Consider the following 27,103-nt stretch of genomic DNA (forward strand, 5'->3'; position numbering starts at 1 on the left):
ATTGAATTAACAGTGACAATAACATTATTATGTTGTTGTATTCCATCACTGTCCTTGAAATACTGAACTCTGCTTTGGCGTTTTTTTCTGTTTCTTTACTGTATGTACTGTACTTTCCCAGCTGATTTGGCAGTAGTTAGCTTTCTGTAATTGTAATTAATTTGAAAACAATGTGAATGCCATAAGAATTTCTTTAATCGTGTGGATTATTCTGGTTTACTTGCTGCTTCAGTCGTACGAGTTTTAATTAGTCCTCTGCACCGTGGTGTAGGAGTGGAATCAAATGAAAATGTTGTGTCCCTTTTCACTTAAGGAATCCACGCATTATTAAAGTTGTGGTACAACTATAGGTCTTAGCCTATAGGAGGTTGTAGGACTAGGTCTTAGCCAGAACCCCCATCAGACCATTGCCTCATAGTGTGGTTTCAGAGTATCCTAGAGTATCTGAATACATTTTCAGATTTCCCTTGAACTAAAATCAAGACTACTGAAGAAATCATTTTTTATTTGGAGCATTATTTGTTATTTGTATTTGTTGCAATGTCAGATTCAGCTGCAGCTTTTTGAGATTTTGCAGAGCCATTTACTATCTGGAATCACAATAAAGATTTTGGTGTATTTTCGAAGGGAGGTTGAAAAATGCAGAGATAATTGTGTGAGTAGGATTAAGGGCATTATTACAGGTCTGGCTTTAATTAATGGTGTTCAGACTGCATAGTTCTGGAGGGTAGACAGCCACCATACCACACGTCAACTTCCTGTTGGAGTATAAATACAGGAAATGCTCTTCCTTCTCTGGAGGTGGCTGCATTGCATTTAGCAGTGTCCCATGACATTGTGCTTGCAGCTGCCCTTTTGCTGGCATTCCAGCAGGTTTCCTGAGCAAGTTTACTGCATTCCTGGCCCACTGTTCCACGACCAAGTACGCTGGAGCCAGAATATGTCAGGGAGGAAACCAGTGTGAACGTACAAATGATTGTCATAGTGATACCGAAAAGGTCTGTAGTTATTAGCAAACCATTCATTGTGTTACCTTACCTTGTGTTTTCTGTATCCATTAAGATTTTACAATAATTACTTACAGGTGCTTTGAAACATGGGCTTTTCAGGCAGTCCACACCGACAATTAAGTTGTCAAATTACACAGGCATCATTTAGCCATGCAGTCCTAGTTTATGGTAGCTACTGGCTAGAACATACTGTGCTTAATGTTGTGCTTTTTTAAAAGAGCTTAACTCCATTGACTCTCATTTACAATTAAAATAAGAATAAAAGGGAAAACAATAGCAGGGCGACTCTACTATATTTTAATTGAAGTGGTTTCTAAAGAACACCTGCTTGTCTATCGACTTTTTGAGTTAATAGGTTCCTTCTCATATAATATAAACAAACCACTTCAGTGTACTTTCAGTGCAAATTAGTATCGTGTGCATTACTATGATACACTATATACATTTACTTAGTTTTCTGAAATCATGTGATGCTTATAGTTCATTGATGGCGATTAACAAGACATTAATCATTTGAATCATTAATCATCATGAAACATTCATATTAACTATTATTTCAAAGATGCTTGTTATGAGTTATGGCACAATATGAACGTATCTAATATTTAATATCTCATGTTTAATTCCGCTCGTGTTACCACCTCATTGTGTACCACTTTTCAGGATTTCATCTCCGTACTGTTTTTATCATTTTGCAATACTCTTTTCTTTCTCTTTTCCTTTCTAAAATCTTGCTAGAGACAGAAAGTATTGATTTAATGTACATGAGGAGCACTGGAGGCAGAACGACAACTCAGGGTGCTTTAAAACTGTAATGGAACAGTTTTTTTAAAAAACTTTTGTTTCACCGGACTTCCAGATAGTACCACTAAAGCTTTTTTAATCAACTTTGTTGCTGAAAACAAAATCTAGATTATCAAGCAGCAGAAATGTTTGGGCAGAAACTGTCATCAGTGGGGACAGAAGCACTATTCATGTGTCAAAGACATGTTGGAGATCTTCAAGCAGACATGAAGGATGGGTAAAATAAGGAATATGGCTGCATAAAAAGTCATTCATGACATAGAAAGGTTGGTGCTGCATTTTGCCATATGAAGATAATAGTACATGTCACGATAAGTGGATTTCCGGTAAGCTGGTTACTCTTAATAACTTTACTAATCCGATTAGGAGCTGTTTAGTTTTCCAGTCACTGAGAATGTGAGCAGCAACCATCCTCCTTCTGAGTTTCTTAGCATCTTACAACCTGGCCTCACGTGTAAGATCAGTAGCTAGGTCAAACGCAACACATGATTCGGCACGATTGACATATTCAGTTCCATTTTCATTGAATTAATTTGTATTGGAAAAAATTACCTTTTAAAAGGTAAACCTTTTAAAATGTACCTCGAAACCTAACATTTCTGTATGGGTGTATCAGTTAATGCTACTGCCTCATATCCCATGGAGTCCTGGATTGGATTTGAGACTGGAGTGCCTTCTGTTGGAGTTTGCATGTTTTTCCTGTGGTTTTATGGGTTTTTGCTAGATGCTCCCACTGTTTTCCACCTTACAAAAACATGGCGGTTGGATTGATTTTTGTGTCTCTAAATGGTGTACGGTGTGTGTGTGTGTGACCTGCAATGGGCTGGCATCCCATTCAAAATGTAGTACCCTCTTGCACCTTGAGTACCCAGGATAAGTTTTGTGTTTCTGTGACTCTTGCCAGGTATAAACAGCTTTCAGATTTGAATGTGGATGGTAAAGGTCTAAAAACAGAGAAAACAGCTCTCATAGTATTCAGTTAACACTGTATAAGGTATTTCTGCATTACTAGACTGGTCCTTTGGGCATCTCTGCTCTCCAAGTAAATCGCCAATCCCTGGCTCACCTCACCTCATCTGACAGGCTACTTCTCCTGATAAACAGAGGGAAGAGAGGAGGAAGCACTTTACAAGGTAATGAGTCTAATTGCTTGAAGTAACTTCAAAACCAATTACTCGCTTTTTAATTATTCATTGAACAGTCTGCTGCCTGCAGATGATGTAATGAAGATGAGATTGTCAGGTGTGTGCTTGACTTTTTTAGCATTGTATGTGATACAGTAGATTTAAGGAACGCATCTCCCTGAAAACGTTTTGTTTGATTCTAGATGTTTGCAAATGAAACGTCTGACCATGCATCTGACACTCAATAACGGCAAACGTGCTATAGGCTTATTTTTAAAGCACTGTAATCTTCTTTTCTGTGTTACTTATATATTTTCCAAGAATACAGTAGAATTGAAGTAATGGACAAGAAAACTATGTTTCTCGTTTTAAATTATATTGAAGCTACCGTCTTTTTGACAGCTCAGGGTGACTATAGGGTGAATACTGGGCCTCATAAGACAGAACAGAACAGAACAAGGCAATGTTCTTGTTCTCTGTACAACCACTGTGGCCACTCACACGCTTGTTTCTCATCTTCTAGAAGAATCTCCAACCCCTGTGTTGGCTTTCTTTCAGATACACTGACATCACGACACAAAAATGGTCTAAAATGCCATCCCCATGTGCCTGCTTTGCCTTTTCACATTATTGAACAAAGTGATTCGGTGCTGATCTGCATGGCTGTGTTTTACCACCATTTTGGTGTGTACAGAGAACTGACATTGAAGCACAGATTATATAACTGATCCAAACATCTTTTGGACAGTAAAGCGCATTAAGAAAAAGGTTTTGCTGTTAATTCACACCCTGTTCAAACGAGGGCTAGCTAATGCCAGTTGTATTGCTGAGCCTGCCCCGCGGCGACCCATAAGCAGGTGCAAGCTGATATCCTCTTTGGATAAATCGGGAGTGTTGAGGAGCCTTGCTGAGGCCTCTGCCCATCGCCCAGCCTTCTTCCCTTCCGCTTTCCTGGCGTCCGCTTTCCTGCGCTCCTGTCTCCGAAGGCGAAGAACGCTGTCCTTCCCGGCGATGCAGTTTCCAGCTGTGTTGAGGGTTTTCTCAGACAGTCAGCTGATGCAGACACAAAGAGAAGCTGCTGTCTCGACTTCCTTATTATCCTGACAGATGACCTTTTACCTCTAAGCATCAGCAGGCTGCCTCTCTCCTGCACGGACCTACTTCAAGTTAATAGCAGATATAATCAGATTTGAAGCCATGGGTGATGCTAAAAAAGACCTCTTTTCATTGTTTTAACTGTGGTATATGCAACAATTTTCCTGTAGCATTGTTGCAACAAATGTTACTGTGTTGTTTGATCTTTGAATGACATATTTTTGTTTTCTGCACAACTACATAAGGGAATCTAGGCTTATTATCATGGCAGACTGGCTAACGCATGATTTAATCTGTGTGTTGCTTTTTTTAATAATGAACAACAAATGTGCAGTACTGGGGAATAAATTGCATACATGTTGCAAATAAAGAGACATTATATAAAAGTAAAGTTAGATAATTTTCTCAAAATAATTTTATGTCCATTAATTTAAATGTAACTATGCTTTTTGCATTTTATGAATGGGAGATTCTTTATATTCCATGTCCTCACAAACTGCATGTCTTCTTTTACACAATTCATACTGAACCAGAGCATCCATGTCTGAGAATTAGCTGATCAGAGAACAGGGACTGACCCTGACTGCTTTGTCTGTACCCAAAATGTCATATTGTTCTATATGACAAGAATGTGTTCACCTCAACCTTTGTATGTGTCCTAACTGCATTTTAATAGAGTGTCTTTCTCTCTTATGAACCATTGCCAAACAAATTGAATGATGTTAGTCAGTATATGACTATTTGTGCTCAAAAAGCTTGTTGAGTAGCTTCCAGTCCTTTTGAAAGATATGCAACTGTTGCAGAACTGCAGTGCTCCTAACAAGAAACTAGAGCGTTTAGGTTCTAGGAGTCCAGTAAATGGTGCTTAATGTATGTCAATATCTCAGATCAGAAAATAATTCTGAAAAAGCTTTTAATAAAAAAATACTCCTCATAAAAATAGTTTTTATAGTTTTAGAGAATTCCATAGGGAAATATGCAAACTAATTGTACTTAATTTGGTCATTAAATGTTATTTAATATTGTAATTGTAAGAGCCAGCAGCAAACGTTATGACTGATGTGATCATTTGTGAAATGAAATACTTTCCTGTTTCTAATTTATAGTTTGTCGTTTGGTCTTCTCAGAAAAACTGGCTGTGTGGCTAGGCACACTGAGGACATGGTGAGCTAATGTTTGGATATACACCATTTCACATGCATATGCACTTCTTTGGATAAAAGAAACTGCATATAATTATATCCCCACTATGGTCATACAATAGCATTCTTCTAAAAATAAGGCATAATATTTAAAGAAAAATGTAGTCGTTTTCCAGTTTAGCTTGTGATTTGTTCCTGAAGATAGTTTGTTCCTATAAAATAAAACATTCCTGAATAATTAAAGTAGTTTGTCCTGGAGCAGACCATAATTGTGAAACTTTTTCAAAAGTTTTTTTTTTCCGTTTGAAATACCAGAAAAAAAATATAATGAACTAATCAGTTGGTTTGTAAGTTGTGAGCCAGAAATTCTGGAAAAAACATTTTTGATTCTCAGACTGTTAGGAAAATATTTCACTGAAGCTGCTTGAACAATGGAAATATTTTGATATATATTTAATTCCAATGAAATAACTCTATTTTATTTAAACATGTTATTATTAAACATATTTACTTTGTTCCAGAGCTAAATGTCAAACATATGAAACAAATAACTGTGAAAAGCCTTCCCAAGATGCAACTTTGCAGTTAAAGACTTTTATCTCAACCTCAACCCCCCTCCCACCCCCCCGATCCCCACTACCACACTCGCACATACTTCACTTTTGTTGTTCTTTATGATGTCAAATGAATAATTAAGCTTGCATTTGTATATCTCAGGAAAACACCTGAAACTATACCATTCCAGGTGCAGCACTACAGTGGATTGGATTAAAATGTGCGGATATGTTTTTCGAACATGTATACATAAAAAAGCAGAGTTGTCTACAAGAATGTTGAAGAACATTGCTTTTTTGACGGGAGTCTAACAACAAAATAACAGACAGCTCACTTGTCAGGATATATTGTGTTATTCAAACACAGTGAGATGTCGTTTGATAGATATGTTTGTTTTTTCAGATGAACTTGAATTCCTTTAGCTAAGCCTGTTCCTACAGTGGAAGAAATTGCAGGTGTGGAAGTAATGAAAATAAAAGAGTAATTCAATGAGGTATCATACAAGTCCTGAGCTATGTTACTAATAAGAAGAGGGATGACCACAGAAACAGGGGCTGTTTTAAGAACTCAAGTTCATAATGCAGCGTGACGTGTAAATCCCTTGTACATAATGACTTTCAAAGAACATAATCAGAAGTGACAACTGCTTGCTAGAGGCTTCCTTGATCATGTGCTTTAAAGTAAAGGCAACACAGCAGCTGGAAGCCGATTTGCTACCAGACATGCAAAGTAACTGGAGGTTGAGAAGGAAGTTGCTTGAATCTTGACCCTTGACATTGGTTCCCTATGTGTTTTCTGCAGTGCTATGCTCAAAATGTGTTGGAGGCCAGTATTACATGTAAAGAAAAAATCAATATGAATTTGATCTTTTCTGTAAGCTTATTAGCTGTTTGCCAGTTCCTACAAGGCAAATGCATTAGTGTTGATGAATTAGAAACAGGATGATCAGTGGCTGCAGATTAGTAGGTGTGCGGATTTCAAATATTAGGTGGGGGAGGTGATCTTGTTGTATGAGCATTGAAATATAAGAGCTCCAGCCCTTGTGTAAAAGGGTTGACTCAGTACAGAGCATTAGTTAAGATGACATTAACCCTTCTGAATTCTCCAATGCCTGAAGACCTTCTGGTTTAGCGGAAGTCCCCACTGTCTAGGCAGTGGCACAGGGTGACTCTGAAGTAAGAAATGCCCACGAGAGGCCATGATCACATCCCAGCAGGGAATGAGATGTAATGCTGCATTTGCCCATCATACAGTCACTCTTTAAGCAAGCTGTTATATTAAATACGACTATTGTAAGTGCACAATCCATGTGATCGCTGGTGCACATGGCTCTGATGCATACCTGCAAGGCAACAACAGACTTGGCTCATTATGTATGTCAATTTAAACAGCCTGAAAAACTTACTAGTAATGGTTGGCAGAGGAATACAAAAACATGGGAAGAGAATGCAGTTTAGGCCGTAAGAAGGGACTGAACTGCTGCCCATGTATCAGAGAGAGCGATACAGTGTATTGAAGTTTCAGTTGTCCTCAGTTGTCAGTAAGCGTGTATCAGACATCTGTCATTGTTCTCTACTTGTCTTTCACCATTTCCCATTATTATGTGTCTCTAAAGCAAGGTTTCATCGCCAAAAGGATTCTTATTCTTTTTGGTGACGGCAGTGCTTTTAACAGTGTCTTCATTCACTAAGAAATTACAGTGTTCCTCGTAGTGAAAATTACTATCTTTTTGCCTTCCAAAATAAGAATGTCCTTTACAAGTCTCAGTCTAATGAACTTGGATACTAAGGTTTCCATAGCAACCTGGAAGATCTTTAAAAGAAACCACTTAAAAACTGTTAATCCACTGATAATTTGTTAAATAAAACTTTAATTTAAATTAAGGCTTTATGTCAATGAGAAGTTTATTTTGTACATGTGATAAATCTGGAAATCTAAAATGAAATGTGATGGTGATAATAATATGATTTCTACCAAGAGAAATAAGACTGCAATATCTCAGATTTTAACTTTTTATTTTAGTCTTTTATGAACACCTCATCTTTTTTTTAGCTGTTAAAATAAAAAAAATGTTCAACAAAATTTCACATACCAGCAAGTAAGTTTCTTAAGCAGTAGAATTTGTGGTGCTGAGAGTTGTTAGCGTTAAACTATAGCAGTAGTCTCAATAAAGAGATGAAGATACAGTACATGCAATGTGAAGGTTTTACACCCGAAAATGTTTTGGAACATATACTTTCAAAGAGACTTTAAGAAATGAGGAGTTAAAAGCTAAAAAGACACAGCAGAGCACTGCTCTTCACCATGTTGTTCTTCACAATAAGAAAATTCCAGTATTTTTCATTCCCTCGATTTGTTCTCCATCTCAGAGGATAGCTAGTGAGAACTAAAGTCTGCCAAGAACATTACCTGCAGGGCTAAAAGATCGAAAGCAATACTTGCAATACCTGTACTGAGGATAAAGAAAACAAAATGAAGAAGTAATCATTTTCATGAAGTCAGGTTGTGCAGTTTGGTTTTTAAAATCCTAATTGATAAACAATTAAAACTGAATTATTTGTGCAAAATATACGTTTCCTTTTTAAATATTTAAAGTATAAGAGATCTCCCTGTTTAAACCATGCTGTTCTCTCATTTTGGTAAATATCTTGGGAAACGCTTTCATGTATTAGAAGCAGTTATTATTGGAATAGTGGTCACTGCAGACAGGGAGAGTTGGCAGGCACAAATACGTTATTGTGAGGTACAGTACAATGGGTGGTTATGGGATGTTGTGATGGTTTAAAAGCCAATCCTGACGTTATGTAGAAATTGTGGGAGTATCAAATCAATGTAGTTTAGATCAATCATAGGACCAGACAATACTTTTCTTCTTCTGCAGTGGTAGTGATGGCTTTCTGATCCTTTCAACCCGCTGATACAGAAAACAAGAGACACCCAGAATGTAGTTTGTATGAGTCATAACTACCATGAATTCCAAAGAAAATTTAAGTGTTGCTGTGTGTATTTACAAATATAACATTATGAGTGAATGCTGGGGAGAGATGCAGATTTCTGTAATTCCTGCTTTCATGATTCTTTCTCAGTTCTTTTGCCATGGCAAAGGTGATGTCCAGACCCGAGCCCCAGAGGCTCACTGGGCCAGAGCTCCTGGTTTCTGTGGCACTAAGTGGATTTGAGAGCACAGGACTCCCCCTGGATGGTACACCAGGGTGAAACAACAACACAGAAACACATTAATTGATCATTCAGACATTCTCAGTGGGGATCTCTGAGGGGGCAAAGGATGGTCACTTAGTAGATCTTGTGTTCCTGTGAAACTATATTATTTCCATCTGTACACACGTACCAATTCTCCCTGAAACATATAATACTTCGTGACTGAGTAGCTTATTGGAGATTTTGATTATCAGAGATGTCCTGAATAATAGATAACATTGCTAGCAATAATGCTCACATGACATGGTGCATTAGAATATGTATCTACAGTATGAGCAAAAGGTAATTTCTCTTTGAAACGCAGTGTACTGACCCAGTTAAAGGGTTGCAGAACATCCTGTGGTGCTGATAACGTCAAGTTATCATCCATTTATTTCTAATGTATAGTCTTCAACTTAGATGGGACTGTCCTAATAAATTAATACATACAGTACTTTATTTTGGGAATAATGGTAAAGTTAAATAGAAAATGCATTCCCTAGAATCTGATAGATAAAAACCCTTTGTATGTATACAGAAGATATGTGAATTTGTTTTATTTTTAGTCAGTTGCTCCCAATAATGTCATATGCACTGTACTTTTTCAAATGAAGGCAGACTGTCTGTTCTGGCGTCTAGAAATGTGAGGGTGTATGACTGGCCAATAGCTCAGCGTGATCTGCACACGTTCCTTATTTGTGAATGAAGAGACAACATGGCATATTTGAAAAACTGTTATGTCTGTTTTCAAAGTCTGTTATCTTACATTTAAACAATTGCAAGGTTTTCCCCACAAGGTCTAACACTGCTAAACTAAGAGCTATGCGGAACAAAGCTTTTGTTCTTTTTTTAGAAAGTGTATCTCTTAGCCTCCACTCCCTTGAATGTAGTGTAATATTTCCAACAATATTTACACTCCTGCAAAGCAATTTAAATCAAGGCTTAAGTTCAATAACTGACTTTATCAGCATTGTTTTAGACTTTATGCAAATTCTGTCCTTACAGTTTAAACAAAATATAACAGCTGCAGTCTAACCACAGTACGGCACTAGAGGTTTCCTCTTCAGAAAAACTCCTACAGATGTGGCACTGAGAGTAAACAAATGGAAAACTCTTCGCTTTGTTGCCAAAAACAGTGCAAGGCTGTGGAACATGGCAAGAAAGACCCACTACAGCAGACTCTGACCTCATGCTCCTAAATGCATGCGTGGGGCCAGGGCAAGAGAGCAAATGCATGACCACCTCATTTATGAGCTCGCATCTGCATGACAAGTGTTATCTGCACTGCAGTGTCATTTTGGAAACATCACTTGCACAAGCTTTCTGGGCCCAGGCTTGAGGGCAGGGCTTCTTAATGTCTCCTTGTAAAGGGCTCGCGATGACGGAGCAAAGCACCCCATTGTCTTGCGTCTGCATTACTCGGGGCAAACCGTACTGTACATGGGGCGGCAGCAATGTTCCGAATTGAGAAATCGGGAAGTGAAGAGTAAAACTAAAGTCTGACCTTGGCATAATAAAAGAGAAGTATATACACAGAACATTTCATTGTGACTTTGAATGTGCCAGGGTCCATATAGTAATATATGTGTGTACAAAGCATGCGTAGATATATTTAAGTCATAAAGTCTTTGTTTGCAGACCATATGCACAGGCACTAAAAGAAGAGAAGAGGGAGATATCTTAACTGAGGTCTCCAGACTTGTATTTTTTTTAATGTCATGGCTTATGAGGGCAGACGTTGCTACTGACTTCAAGTCACACTTAGAGTGTGGAAAATATCTGCCCGCAGTGATGAGAGAGAAGCGTGAAAACACTGACCTCAGCACTCTCTTACCAATGCTGGTTCCCTTCCGGCACTGACCTGTCCCTGCGCCTGTTCTAGCCAGTCACTGTGCGGCACCTTATTTCTGTTCCCCTACATACTGTACCTTGGACAGTTTTTAACTAGAAAAAAAGTTTTAAAGTAGCCAAATTAGAAGGGAAGAAAAAGAATGCATTTCACATACACATGGGCGGCCACCCACACTGCCGGCTCCTGTACATCTTCAATGTTTGCACATGTGCTTGTGTCTGCATTTGCTTTTGTGCAAAAATATTGAATATCCCCCCCTCCCCTTGTCCTTGTGTTTAATATACGCAAGGTAACAAATGTCAGACACATTTTTAAATGCCTTTCCAGTACTTGTATTTATTTCCATTGTGAAACACCTGTTGGAGGCCTTCATAAGTATCATTAGCAGAATGTGTTGTTTCGGTAGCGGGCTGTACGAAAGTCCCCTTTGTTTTAGCTGATACACTTCTTTACCTTCTGCTTCATGCTAGAAGGTAAAGAAGAGAAACACAATGTTTCGGCTGCGGAGGCTTCTGCAGGTGTAGAAGAGAGAGGGAAAGTAGCAAATAAATTAGTATGTGAAGTAGCAAATAAAAAGTAGCAAAGTTTTATTTGCTACTTTCCATTTCTCCCCTTATACCTCAAGAAGGCTCCACAGCTGAAACGTGTTTCTCTTCTTTACCATTCAGCGTGGAATGAACCTTTATCTGCTCCTTTGCAGCTTATGCTTGCTGATGCATCGCCTTATTCGAACATTCATTTTTTGTCTGATCAGATAAGAGTGTACAATTGATTGCATCTGATTATGTTATTAACCTGGTTAACTGTGCGACATTTGTAAAGAATCATGCCAGCCAAAGAGTAATAATAATAATAATAATAATAATAATAATAATAATAATTGCTTACACTTATATTGCACTTTTCTGGACACTCCACTCAAAGCCTTTTACAGGTAATGGGGAACCCCTCCACCACCGCCAATGTGCAGCATCCACCTGGATGATGCGATGGCAGGCATAGAGCGCCAGAACGCTCCCCACACATCAGCTATCAGTGGGGAGGAGAGCAGTGTGATGAAGCCAGTTCATAGATGGAGATTATTAGGAGGCCATGATTGGTAAGGACCAATGAGAAATTTGGCCGGGACACCGAGGTTACAGCCCCTACTCTTTTCGAGAAACGTTCTGGAATTTTTAATGACCACAGAGAGTCAGGACCTCGGTTTTACATTTCATCCAAAGGATGGCCCTTCTTTACAGTATAGTGTCCCCATCACTATACTGGGGCATTAGGACCCACATGGACTGCAGGGTAAGCGCCCCCTGCTGGCCCCACTAACACCTCTTCCAGCAGCAACCTATTTTTTCCCAGGAGGTCTCTCATCCAGGTACTGACCAGCCTCACACCTGCTTAGCTTCAGTGGGTTGCCAGTTGTGAGTTGCAGAGTGAGTAACTCCAGTCAGGAAAAAGAAGCTGTAATCCATCTCATGGTCAGCTTGCTTCCTTTTCAGCCTTTCCACAGCTGCAGAGTCTCTCCTTGTTCTCCACACGTGACACAGAGGAGCCCATCAGTGTGGGGTTCAGCAGGGAAGAGAAATGTATTGTATTTTTGTTCAACGCAAGAGAGAAATGATCTGTCCTGCTGCTTTCTCAGCCGTTGCCCTAGTTTTGCTTGTCTGGTCGATGCATTTTACTGGTGAGGCGGATTGGCAGGCATCCAGATTAGACATTCTGAGAAATCTCATTTCCTGCTACGCAGTCTTGCACTAGGATGGTGCAGCTACGTTATCTGCATGCCATGTTCTCATTGCACTTAGAGTTTCAGGGGAAGTAGAAAAACCTAATTTATTTTACACCATTTGCAAACCTATTTGTTTAACAGAGACATGCAAACTCAGCCAATTGACTGCAGGACATTTGATATAATTTCCATAAGAAGGTGGAAAGTGGAAGGAGTTTATTTCAGGAGAAATAAATAATGAGCCATCAGAGGGGTGCAGTGATTAGCATTGCTGCCTCCCAGTGCTGGAGTCCTGGGTTCAGTTCCACATGTAGAGCACTGTCTGCGTGGAGTTTGTATGTTTTCCCTGTGTTCATGCAGGTTTTCTCAGGGTGCTCTGGCTTCTTCCACCAGTCCAAAGACATGCTGGTAGGTTAATTGGCCTCTGTGAAAATTGGACCTACTTTAGGTGTGAGTGTGTCTCTGTGTGTGCCCTGCAATGTCCAGAGTGTATCCTGCCTTCTGCCCATTGCTTGCTGGGATAGGCCCTGGCTCTCCTGCGACACTGAATTGGATTAAGTGGGTAGGAAATGGATGGATGAATGAATAATGTAACACTTTTCTCTAGGGAGCATGATGAAAATAACACTAAGAGCAGGCATTGTCTGAAGTCAGAGTGAATAAAGACATCTGCATAGGTGTTTGTCTCTGCAACAGCTGTGTACAGCTGCCATAACTTGTAGGCTTGTCTTTTAAATTGCAGCTGCTTCACAGCAAACTCGTCGGCTGAAACAAATGCAGGCACGTCACTGGACACTGTTTAAATGGCAATGACAGCTGGAAACCAAAAAGAACTATGTGGCTGAGTTGCTGAAAGTTTTTTTTTTATCTCATACCAGAAGTCTTCCTCTCCATTTTTGGGGAGGTTTTGTTCTTTTCCAACATCTCCCTTCTCTGTGCATAGGAGATATAGTGGATATAAAAAGTCTACACACCCTTATTCAAATTTCAGGTTTTTGTGATGTAAAGCCAGAAATCAAGATAAATCATGTCAGACTTTTTTCCATCTTTACTGTGACTTTGCAACCAACAAAATTCAAGAGAAAAACAAATAGATAATTATTAGGAAAAATAATTGAAATTACAAAACCTACTGTACAACACCCTGGTTGCTAAGTGTGCACACCCTTTTATAACGGGGGCTATAGCTGTTTTCAGAGGTAACCATTCACATTCAAAATCATGTCCAAAGGTAAGTAGCATACACCTGCCATCGATGAAGGTTATTCTGATTAACCCCAAATAAAAATCAGCTGTTCCTGTAGGATTTCCTTGAAACTTTCGCGGTTGCATCCTACTGGGATAGCCATGGTCTGCAAGGAGCTGACAAAACATCTAAGGGATCTTATTGTTGAAAGGTACCAATCAGGAGAGGGGTATAAAAGAATATCAAAGGCATTATATGTACTGTACCACAGAGCACTGTGAGGACTATCGTCAATAAGTGGAGAAAATGTGGCACCACAAGGGAAAGTTGATGTGAGGACAAGGAGAAAACTTATCAGGACGGCTACCAAGAGGCCTACAGCGACATTAAAGGAGCTGCAGGAATTTCTGGCAAATACTGGTCACTCCTTGCATGTGACAACAATCTCCTATATTCTGCACATGTCTGGGGTATGAGGTGGGGTGGCAAGACGGAAGCCATTCCTCACAAAAAGGAACATCCAAGCCCCTCTAAATTTTGAAAAAAAATCCATTCAATCACCCCAAACCATGTGGGAAAATGTCTTATGATCTGATGAGACAAAGGTTGAACTTTTTGGCCTTAATTCCAAAAGATGTATTGGGCACAAAGACAACACAGCTCATCATCCAAAGAACACCACACCTTCTGTGAAGCATGGTGGTGTCAGCATCATGCTTTGGGGCTGTTTCTCTTCAGCTGGGACAGGGACTCTAGTCAAGATGGATGGGATAATGACTAGCTCCAAATATCAAGATATTGTGACACAAAACCTGCTGGCCTCTGTCAGAAATCTGAAGATGAAGAGGAAATTCACCTTCCAACATGATAATGACCCAAAGCACACATCCAAGTCAACCAAGGAATGGCTTCAGAAAAGGAAGATCAAAGTCTTGGAATGGCGCAGTCAGAGCCCAGACCTCAATCCCATAGGAAACCAGCCCTAAAGAGGGCTGTGCACAGGAGATCCCCTGGCAATTTGAAGGAGCTTGAACTTTTTTGCAAGGAAGAGTGGGATGAAATTGCAAAGCCCAGGTGTGCAAAATTGAGACTTATTCACAAAGATAGATAGATACTTTATTGATCCCGTGAGGGAAATTGCAGTGCAACAGCAGCTTAACACACACAACACAGCCACAGTGTAACGAATTATATAATAATAGTACAATACAAAGACTTACTGTTGTAATAAATGCAAAAGGTGCTTCCACAAAGTATTAGTTTTCAGTAAACCACCTGTTTTATGTAATACAGTACCAAACCCTTTTAACAAGTATACCTCTTGTTAAGTTTAAGGTTTTAAAGAATTGTCATTTATTTGAGCCTATCAGTTTGGCTTGTGGATTATACCACTAGTCAAACTATATGTATGTACAGTCTAAAATGGAGTCACCAGGGGTTCTTCAAAGAGCTAGGTTCATTGTCTGAAACCCTTGGATTTTAAGTTGTGAATGTTTGGAATGCTTACATCAATACTACATGCTTGCGGCAGCCAGCATTCCAGTCTCATGCCAGCACTGTCATTGACAGAGATATGAGAGAGACTTCTTGCGTGAGTCACTGAAAGACAATGTCTGAGAAACTGGTGTAATTAAAGATTATATTTATAAACTTAATAAGTACAACCGAGGCAATCCTGTCTCTTGTGGTGCGAATGTTAATTATCAAGGTATATTTAGCTTTTGATGTCTAGCGAGACACCAGCTTCAATGAACATGTTCTGTAAATATGCTCTTATTCACTTTACTTTCAGCAGTGTAATCATATTACTTAAATGGTTATATTAACCTTGCATAATGAGAGATTCCAGTTCTATTACGAGGACTCTGTTGACTATGCTGTATTTAAATCTGCCAAAGCTGAAAGAATCATAGCAGGAATCTATACAACAGCCTGTGTGCTTTACCATTTCATTGTTGCGTGCACAATTTATCTTCAGTTTATGAATTTATAGGGAGGAACTAGATGCACATTGAAAGTTAAAATTACTTAAAACAACATTGTAGAATGACTGATAAGACTAATAAACTGATATACTGTCAGACCTCTCAGTGAAAGACTGTTAACCTTCAAGTGACCTACATAGTTTACATTAACTAGTAACCAGCACCCATCTGTTTTTTCATCACAGTGAAAAAATTAGTATGCAGCATGTTGCCACCAGAGAGCACATACTGAATCTCTTATAGTATTATGGCATGGATGGGAATAGTACCACTTTTGCACTTTCAGAAGTAAAAAAAACCCTTAAAGCTAATGATCAACAGCTAATGATAAAATAAATACTGGAAATGATGTTGACAACATTAGGTTTCTGGTGATATGTTTTTTAAATTATTAACATATATTAATAATTATAATATTAAATATAAGCTGATAATTACTGCTTTATTCTGATCAGTAAAATGTATTCTTCTCCCCTTAGTCACAAGTGACAACAGGAGCAAGATGGCCTCCTTCAGACTCTTCTTAGTATTCTGTCAGATTGGATGTATTGAAAGCCAGATGATTTCAGTCTGCTGTCCCTCAGTATTATTTTTACACTCCAGTCTTCTTGTCTCTAGGCCAGATCACCATCAACATTTTCATTGTTCTTCTGCAGACGTCAGAATTTGAACTACACTACACTACACCTGATAGTGATTAGTTGTTTTCCTTCCCTCTTTAACTGCTTGATAGAGATTAAATAATGATTAAAGCATTTATTGCAATAAAACTCCATCAGGACTGACGTAGTGCTATTCGGTTGTCCCCATCACTTTAATAAAGTTAAATAAAGCTTAATAAAGTAGCTTTAATGTACTTAAGATCTCAACCTAAATTTACCGAGGATCTCATATAAGTAATTATTGAAAGAAGCTAGTGTGTTGGCTTCAACACCATGACTGAGCAGCTTGCTCCACACTCCCACAACACTTAAGGTAAAGTAGTACCTCCTATTCTCAATTTTAAATGCACTTCGATACAGGTGCCTGTTAGTGTTCTATCTTTAAGACTTAAAGGTTTTAGTTTATTTAAGTCAATCAGTGTAGGACATTCCTTTAAACCCAGGAATGGATGTGGTCACTGTTCTCTAGACTGTCTCCAGAACAGCAATATTTTATTCATAATGTGGTGGCCAAAACTGTACATATTGCAAATTAGCTTTTAGGAGTTCTTTGTACAATTTTAACATAGACTATGTTGATTATACGTATATGGGTTACCTGTTTATCCCACTTTTCCACTTTATTTTTTTATTGCTTCCCCACATTGTCTATAAAATGTAAATGATGTCAACTTGAACACCTCAGTCGTGGTTATGAGTGCCCTCTTCAAGCTCAGTGCTTCCTGTTTTGCACTGATAGTTTGTTTTTGCTACCTGCATGTAACTCTGCTCTTGTTTATATTAAATACCTGCCAGGTGTTTGCTCAATCTGAGATTCTATCTAAATAATTTGGAATTTCATTTACCGCTTCTACTTTTGTTTGCTAATGATATTATGGTGTCATCTGCAAACTACAGGTTACTAACTGTACCAGAACCTAGATACTGTAATTAAGGAAGATAAATTAGGAAGAGTAGTGGTCCTATTATAGAGCCCTGTGGTACTCCACTGTTTACTTCACCCCAGCTGAAGCATTCACCACTTAATGTATCTGTACTCTCTATTTTATATATATTGACTTATTCTCAGTCCCGACACATGCATACCTTGAGCGTTTACGGTTTGTACAGTAATTTGAAAATTAATCTGAAGTTAATTCCACATTGCAATTTATATCTGTACTCTGCAGAATCCCTTTATGCACTCCTTAGAGTAGACATTGTTCTGTATTTAGCCCCACAGTTGTGGGTTTCTCTTCTAAAATGTCAAGAACTCTAAATCTGACCATATTAGTAAATCATGTCTTGAACCATTTACATTTTAAAGCTTTTCTCAATATTTGATTTCTCACATAGTCGTGTTCCCCACTGTCTATCTGAAAATTAAAATTAAAAACTAGTACAAAATTACAAGGAGTTTTATTCTGTCATCCAGCTCTTAAAAACATTTTCTGTACTCAATGTATATTTGTCGCCATATTTGTTGCCATATACTGTTGCCATGGCATTTTTGAAAAAAGATTTTTGTAGAGGGCATGTATCTACCACTGGAGTGCAATTAGACCTTGTGTTGCGTTTACTCCTCAAGATAGCATTGACTGCTATACTGTCAAAACAATATAATGAACATCTGTGCCTTTTAAACAAAATAAAATTGTGCCAAAATAAAAAAAAACTGTCAACATTTGTACTCCAGTAGCAAATCAAAAGGTTAATAGGGTCTAATTGGTTTTAATAGGCCACTTGAAAGTTATAATAAAAGTAGCTTTTTAAAATTCAGTGTAAACAAAAACATAAAGAGATAATTGAGCAAACAAGGACATTATGCCACCCTCTCCAAAGAACAAAAAGTTAAACATTCAACATCCATAACCTTGCATGAAACATTTTACCCTCAATTTAAAAATATACAAATAATCTGAGAAACACCAATGGAAAGAAAATATTGTTACATACAGCATTTTTGTGTTTTTATTCTCTATATGGGTGAGGCTAGCAGAAGCTGTCTGATTACATGTTTCCTTGATCTTAGTAGACAAAATAAGCAACCATCCTCGCAGAAAAAAGCACAAAGTCATACTTCCTTTCAGCTGAACTCTCTGCATTTATATATGATTCACACATTCACAAATAGTCTGCTACAATAGAAGGAAATATATGTGTACATGATTTGTTCACACACACATGTGCATGATTTTCAAAATAAAAATAGTTGTCTCTCTGTTGAGACATTGAATCTTTTTTATAGCCTCACAAATAAGAAAGCAGTGACAAAAATGGAGCAACTACAAACCTAAAAGTTCCTGACTGGGCTCAGCAGTCCAGTGTAGCCTTGTCTTGACTAAGCTCTTGTTATTTTGTCCTTCATACCATCTGGCAGCTTCAGTTTTTATGTAATACCTGTTTTTTAAACTGCATCAATCAGCGTTACAGCTGTTATGGTATTTTGAGAGTAGTACGAAGGATTAAAACTACAGTAATTTTCCTCAGTTAACCTTCTTAGTCTTCCACAAATATTTTGAATGGAACCCTGTCTCATGGTAACCCTCGAAAAAAGTATTATGACTTTACAATATAATAATAGTTAAAGAATGCTTTGAAAGTACACCTTTTTAAAGGAAAGACAGTTTAAGATGGGTAAAGAGACCAAATGTATTTTTTTCAGTCACTCATTTCCAAAGGTTTATGAGGATCAATTTTTTTTAGACAACCAATATCCCCAAAATTACCATTTACAAAATAATTTTTACTCTCTGTTTAGAATGGCATGCAGCAAACTTGAAAGCCCAAAATGGCTGTTAACATCAGCAACATGACACTGTGGAGAAAAGGAAACTCTGAAAATAACTCCTGATTTTTGCCTTCAGTTTGCTGCGCAAAACAGGATGTTTCTCCACATGGAAGTTTATGAATTGCCCAGGTGTTCTTTTTGTTCAGTGACAGGATATTTGGAGCATGCAAATATAATCCAAAGTCAATATACAACATTAACAACTCCTAATTAATTACTTTATATGACACCTTTCATCCCTAAGTAGCTGATAGCCCTGTACATACAGTACACCTACTCTTCATCCCCCACTAAGGTGGGCCCCACCTTATCTGTCAGTGGCTCAACTATGTAGCAGTGGAGGTTGAGAGATGAGAAATGTATTTCCCAGGTGAATGAATAGGGAGCTTTAGTTAGACTAAACTGTCCCTAAACAGTGCTGTAAGACATTTGTGACCAAGTAGTCAGGCCAATCTGGTACACAGAGAAGGGCTGCACCTACTGCTTAACTCTTAACTTTAAAAACATTAACTCAAACCTGTGTACTTACCCTGTACTGTATGTAGAACTTGAAGGTGTTGAGAGTTGTTTTGTGTTTTAGGGGACAGTTGCAGGTGGCTTTCTCTTTTGAATGTAATCCAGGATTACTCAGCCTGCAGTACTCTGATGCAACCAGTTCCTGCATCCATCTAATTATCAGTTAAATACAAAAGCAGCAGGTTGTAGTATAATACGGTAAAGAAGCGAATGGAAGTGACCCTGATGTTTCAGTTAAATAATATGAGCATCGTTGTAGACAATAATGGCAACTATATTAGGAGCTGCAAATTAAATTAATAAATTATTGAGAAAATCTAACCGATTGTCATGCTCATAAAAATTTTCATACTACTCCACAATCTGTCCCTTAATATTGATTTCAGTTTTACTAGAAAGAGTCAGATTGCTCTGACATACATTCTTCATATACAAAGAGTATTGAAGAGTTAATTTTGTTATGCATTTCTAATGTGTAATTTGTTAATTAATTTAATTAACTTTAATATGCTGGAAGATTTCTTTTCCATTGTTTTATATATTCTCTTTCATAAGAAAAACAAAATTCTTCCCTTTGTCTAAAAGAAGTGTTTAAGCTTCTTTGTCAATCCCTTAAGGGCACTGATGTCACCATGTGTCTCATCTCTTAGACAGGAGACATAAAATTCATCACTCACTACTAAAATATTAATGATCACAGAAGAAGGCTAAGAATCCTCCTTTGTTTCTTAACCATTCTTGTGTCCCAGTTCTCATGTTCTGTTGCTTATTTTCGATTTATAAGGTTTTCATATACAATAAACTTATTTTTTAAAGAAACATCAATGAATATGGATAAAATGCATGAGGGGAATCAAGCACAGCACAACTCTGTCTTTTCCATTAAATGGATGATATTCTTTGTGCTTTCTGTTTTGGAAAATTTTGCACTGCATTCTTCTCCACATGTAAGTGGATTTTTTTCACAATTCCATTTGTCTGAAGATCATTTCATTGTTTACTACTGTACTGCATTAAAAGATAAGCAGTTTCAGGAATAAAATCAGTTTCCTTTAATTGTCTATAGCTTTCAGCTCACCTATTTTAACTTCACAATTACTGTGAACTATGTCCAGCAAGTTTCCTCATCTTGGAACAAAAAGACTGAGATGTCCCAGCTAGTCCAATACAGATGCAGGTATGAAAAATGAAAGTATACCTCAACATTAAAAATAATTTTAAAAAGCCAGGAGACAAAAATCTTATGTACAGTATACTGTATATAAATGTATGTATGTATTAATATCTTTTTTATTGAAAGCTCAGGGCTTTGTTTTTTTTAAGTGTTTATTTCAAACACTTCATTTGTTGGGGGAATCTGATTGCTTCGCATTCTCAGTCTATTTAGCAGGATGATGCGGTGAAAAGCATTGGTGCATTTTAAATGTGTTGGTTCAGCACACAGAGGGTGAAATAGAATATGGTGTTTAAGGATCATGTAGCATGACTAAAGCATGTTTAAAGCTTGCATTGTTCCTGTTGTCCTTGACTTCAAAAAAAGCACAGAAAAAAGTTCATGAAAAAAGCTAATGACTCATGCTTAAATCATTCTGGTACCCTGAATGACGTCGGTGCCTCCTGGGAAAGAAATGGGTTAACGAACGCTGTGATTCACTCAAGACTGTAATCTCTTGACACCGAATAGCAGTGTACCAGGAAATGGTGATGTCATTTTTGTTTGCAGATATAGTAGAGAATTAGAAGTGTTTTATCCGTCCGGGTGAGACGTAAAACCGAGGTCCTGACTCTCTGGGGTCATTAAAAATCCCAGGGCGTTTCTCGAAAAGAGTAGGGGTGTTACCCCGGCATCCTGGCCAAATTTCCCACTGGCCCTTACCAATCATGGACTCCTAATAATCCCCATCTCTGAATTGGCTTCATTACTCTGCTCTCCTCCCCACTGATAGCTGATGTGTGGTGAGCGTTCTGGTGCACTATGGCTGCCGTCGCATCATCCAGGTGGATGCTGCACATTGGTGGTGGTGTAGGGGAGTCCCCATGACCTGTAAAGCGCTTTGAGTGGATTGTCCAGAAAAGCACTACATAAGTGTAAGCAATTATTATTATTATTATTTTTATTATTATTATTTTATTTTGTTCATTGTTTCCTTTTTACATTTTTAAAAAGCAACATCATGTTGTGATGCAAAAACTCTAACGTTTTAAAAATACCCAACCAAAGGTGTTAAAGGTGAGAAGACTTGTACTGCATTCAGTTATCATGTTATTGAATTAATTTTATGAATTGAAAATATGAACTGAGATTTCCTGTCACCCTGATGTCTGTAAATAATAGAAAAGCACCTTTTATAGAAACCCTGCAGAATGTAGATACGTATACTACACTGCTGTAGAAACAAAAGTTTTCCGGAAGAAACTCATGACATGTACTGTAATTAGAAAAACTCCTATGATCATCAAACTATGAGTAATTAAATTTACTATACTATGCCATATACATTCAAACATTATACATTTAATACGTTAACAGTAATTTGTTAAAATTACACTAGTTATTCAGTAATATGTATTTTTAGAATTATTTTAAGACATGGACCTAACGAAGTGTGAAATCTACAGCGAGACAAAGTGATCAAGACAAACTGTTTTTTCTAAATACAGTATATTAAAGCACTTTATGCAATTACACATTTAATGATAGGATATGTAATTACAAGTAATCAAAACTTCATACTGCTTATTAAGTGTAACTGCTCTGTAACCTCAATATAGTTAATGTACCTGCATGCAAAGGGAAGGATTCAGCACATTTCATATGACCCTGAACCTTGAAGCTTCTGCAATAACATGTGAAAAGAGTACAGTGCTGCCATGTGTCTTCAGGCTGTGTTGGTATGTGAGATAAGTTAGTGGGAAATGTTGTCCAAGAGCATCGTCATATGCTTTTGCCTCTTGAGTTACCCCGTGGGTCCTAATGTGAGAGCCTCTCTGTGTGTGTAAGACCATGGAAGACTAGCAAATGATTTGTTACAGTAGAGCCTTTTCAAATGATTCTGTGAAAGCTTTTAAGACATTTAATGTTTTTCTTTTCTTCCTCAGCCTCAGAGATATTGTAAATCTGGCAGCACTTGAGTCTCCATCCAGTAAGCATTGCCTGGCATTCTTCGGATTGTGATTTATCTAGAATGCCTCACTGTACTTGCACTGTACTGATACAGGCACTCCTCTGTTTGTTGAGTTATTCTTGTGAATAACATGAACCTCCACCATACAGCTCTGGGATAACGAGGTATTCCATGTAAAGCGAACATAGATGACCACTCCTTTTATTTTTTGCATTCTGCTTCTCGAGCAGTGTTCCCACAGGGGGGAAATTTTCATTAAAAAGTAAAGACAAAAAAAAAACTCTTAGTAGGTCAGATTTATGATTAATTTATGGTCTTTGGTCTTTGGTCATTGGCTGGTCTTTAGTTAATCTGTGTGTGAATTACTAGACAACAGCCTTCACAACTATTTTCTCCACAACTGTAAGTAACTCCCTCTTGAACGTTTTCTGTTTGGTCAACTCTTTAAATAGATTTAAAGTATTTTGTGTGCAGTGAGAGACATTACACTAATCTTTCCTTTCATCTCAAACATGCTCTAGAGCTGGCCCTACTCAAATAAAATATGAATGAAGACTGAATGACAAACTGTGGATTTTTTGAGTAGCCCCTGTATTTTCCACATAAAATGGAGGACTCTGCTCATTTAAGAGCTGAGATATTAAGCTATTTAGGGCTAATACCCATTGTTATACTGCATAATTATGTATTGTAATTTCCTTTCAATTAAATCTGCATCCCATTGCTGTTTCAATGGATTTTTTGAAGGAAGGACAAGCAGTTTAATTCCATTATTCCTGCAGAACCAGGAAGGGCACATCCTGTGCAGGAGGAGCGAGAGAGATGCTGTGACAGGCAGGCTGAGTGTTGATTGTGATGAATTTGGCCTGGAGCACAAATGAGCCATCTGCCAATGTTGTGACGGCTGCACAGCTTACAGAATAGGCCTCTTTTCGACAAGAGGCAAACTGGAGCTGAGCAGAAGCGTGTTTGAGACCACCAGGATTGGTTTGCAGTCTAGGGTGGTAATTATCTGGGGGGTGAATTACGGTCTAATAAGAAGTCTTAAAAGCAAAAAAAAAACTATACGAATGTGACACCCATTATATAAATATGAGGAAATGCAGACAATCGTAATGTACTGTATGCTGTATATCACTTCATTGGAAGTAGCAGATACAGTACATGATGAGATGGCTATTTATAACTGATATACACATTCAGCCTTGACATAACGTAGATATTTGGAATGTGTAAATGTTGTTAATGTACAGTTAAGGTGCTTTTGCCAAACTGTCAAATATAAAGTGTTACATAATTTTTGCTTCAGTGTTCCAGAAATGATAAAGAGCCTCTTTGTCTTTTGGGTTATATTGTTGTTTCATCTTTTTTGGTGTCAGATGATGTGAAAAGTAAGATAAAAGTGCTCTATCATGGTCTCATTGAATGACAGATATTCATTTTGCCAGTCAAAACTGTTTCACAATTTTATTTAATCATTGTTTTAGGTGATTTTCTCCATGGTTTAAATGGTTTTGGGCAATTACACGATGCTTTAAAAGAGTACATCCTCAAGATTCTTTCGAGATAAGATTTTCAAAGGAACTAAATGCTATATTAGAAGAGGGAACATTCCACCTGGAAAGTCCCCAAAGATGCTCAGAAAGAACCTAATTATTCTCAGCGTACCAGAGAGAAACTGAAAGAAAGTATACTTTTTAAAGTTACTAAACTTTCCCTTGTTAGCAAAAATTAAGGTTAGATGCTGAACAATCCATTTATAATGTATATAAAATAACCTAGAATATAAAATATCAAACTGCATTACATGGTAATATTCATCATACAGTAAATAATAAGCACTTTTATTAAGTTACTGGCTTTATCCATACATCTAAAATTATATATAATTCATTATATATATAATAATATATAATGATATATATATAATTTTTTCTGGGATCTCAGCTATGAGCATTCTCTTTTTCATAGTGATGGTACTCACTTCTGTGATGTTATTCTTTGGTGCTTTGCAAATTTAGCTACTACTCTGTTTCACCTCTTTAGTAACTAATTTCTTACTGTTTTTTTTAATTCACTATTCCTTCTTCAAATTCAGAGTCACTTTCTTGATTTTCTTTGCTATTGATGGAGTAGATGCAGCTTTTTTTTGCTGAACACAACACTAGTAAAATAAAGAAGTGATGTTACCATCTTTTTCAGTTTTCCATGGATCCGTGGGCATCAGTTTCCTTGTGCTAATGACGTGGACTTAGACATTGTTTTGAACCATCCCTGCAAAATGTCACAGAAGAGTATGCTCCACAGGAATGGCAAGCCCTGTCGAAGGAGATGGGAATAGGCCAGCACATCAGATGTTTCACATTTTGTGACTTTCGGTTAATAGTATACCAGGCTTGTTCTCAATGGTGTCTCCTATAGCAACGATGACAGATGTAATAAAAAGAACATTTAAAAAATGACTGATGTACATGACCTCGGAGACATATTTGTTCTAAATCTTAGTTTAGGTGTCTGTTATTACTGACTATAAACAGTCAATTAACATGTTATTAATGATATTAAAGATGGTTATTAACACCCTAATCTTAATTCTAATTCCAATTGTTACTAAACTCCCATTAATCTATAAAAGTGTTTGGTTATTATCACATCACTGTGTTAAGCTATTCAATCTTTCTTAATGTATTTCAGTATTAAAATGTTGAGAAATACCTTCAGTTCATCACTTAAGGGAACAGCAGACCTGACTTGTCAATTCTCCCTTTGAAACATGAGATGTTCTAGAATTTTGCATCAAACTCATTGTTTTACTAATTCTTGTTGGCTGAGTGTTCCCATATCCCATAATGTACGTCTGTGAAATACTGTTTAATATTTTGATAAAAATGGTAATCTAGCTTAGGGCAAGACAAGCTTCTGCAAAATGATTGTTGAGAAATCACACTGCAATACACTTTACCATTAATGTGCAGAAATTCTCTGCTGTTCATTTGTTTTGTTTTTTTTGTTCGATTGTCAAGATTTTAATAGCAGTTGATAGCACCAGGTAGGCTGGAAAGTCAAGGTCACAATGAAGAAAAAGAGCCATGTTTTGACCAGTTTTCAATCCAAAATCCTGTTAAAGCAGTCAATATTTAACATGGACCTACAAGGCCAACATTTGTAGTTGTACTGAAGTGAATGTCCATTTTAATAATAGACTTTTGTAAGTTAACGCACAATAAGGTTAATGTGTAGAACTTCATTGTGAGGGGAAATAGATATGTTGTTTACTCATATGGAAGTTGTACAAGTGGTTTTGTAAGAAGCACATGTTTCCTTGTTTGCATAACAACTGTAGTCCATTATGTTAAAAAGCTGAAGTGAAATACAGAGCATTACTCTACTACCCTTTAACATGACTGCTCTGCTTCAAGTTTAACTAATGACCAAACCTCAAACAAAGCACAGTTCTGTTGATATTGTAATTGTGTTGTATTGATAAGTCTTATTTTTATTAAATGGAGAAAGACATGATTGTCACATGAGTGAAACCATTATATGTACAGAGCACATTCACAGGCGACATGCCTGCTTTTTTATTAAATTGCAGATTTTGTAATGAGAATTTATTTTCACTGTACTAAATTGTATTACTTGAATCTATCACTGGGCCTATTTTCTGTGTACATAGAACAAATGTGAGAAAACCTCCGTGGGACCGATACTGAGGGACTGAAAGTCAAATATTTCAAGAATCTCAGAAAGAAATTCCTCCAGCCAATCAGCTGAATTCATCTTAAAATATAATATCCCACTTTTCAAAACTCTTATTTTTAATGTAAAAAGCATACTTTAGGTAGTGTTTTATACCTAAAGAACATCCAATGCAAATGTAGTCCATGTTACAGTTCCTGTTAGTTCATATTCAGAAATTAACCAAAGAACAAATTGTGTAAACACTTTTTTTAACCTCCAGAACTACAGTTCATTCAGCCATTCCTATCTCGAAATTTTCCCCTCAGACATATATCGGGGGTGGTGTAGCATAGTGTAGCATAGATAAGTTATATGGTTATCTTTTATAGTTAAATTACAGTTGTGGGTTATAGTTCTGGACACTTCTGAAGGCTGCTCCAGTCCACCCCAGTATTTCCTAAATGGACCAGCATCTCCTCCAGGAGGGAGTCATGTGTTCCAAACCAGGTTGAGCTCTGGCCCAGTGAGCCACTGTAGCTCTGGTATACACTTTTTACCGTATGATATTATTTAAAATATTCTAATTAGGAAACTAAAATACTTTCTCCAGGCTAGCTCAATTGAACTGTGTTATTATTGTAGTTCAGGTGGGTAGCTGCATCAGCTAAAGAAGGC

The 27,103-nt window shown here is 37.4% G+C and overlaps 1 protein-coding gene and 1 long non-coding RNA gene across 3 annotated transcripts in view; both read left to right on the forward strand.

Moving 5' to 3' along the window:
- Positions 1–27,103, forward strand: part of egfl6 (EGF-like-domain, multiple 6) — a 101,852-nt gene that overhangs the window by 1,774 nt on the left and 72,975 nt on the right. The gene's annotated exons all lie outside the window — the stretch shown is intronic.
- On the forward strand, positions 2,961–26,357 carry LOC107079212 (uncharacterized). Its single transcript, XR_011191412.1, has 2 exons — positions 2,961–5,197; positions 24,950–26,357. It is a non-coding gene; the product is annotated as an uncharacterized lncRNA (long non-coding RNA).

The sequence above is a fragment of the Lepisosteus oculatus genome, chromosome 13 (genome assembly GCF_040954835.1).
Source record: "Lepisosteus oculatus isolate fLepOcu1 chromosome 13, fLepOcu1.hap2, whole genome shotgun sequence".
NCBI classification, from domain to species: Eukaryota; Metazoa; Chordata; class Actinopteri; order Semionotiformes; family Lepisosteidae; genus Lepisosteus; species Lepisosteus oculatus.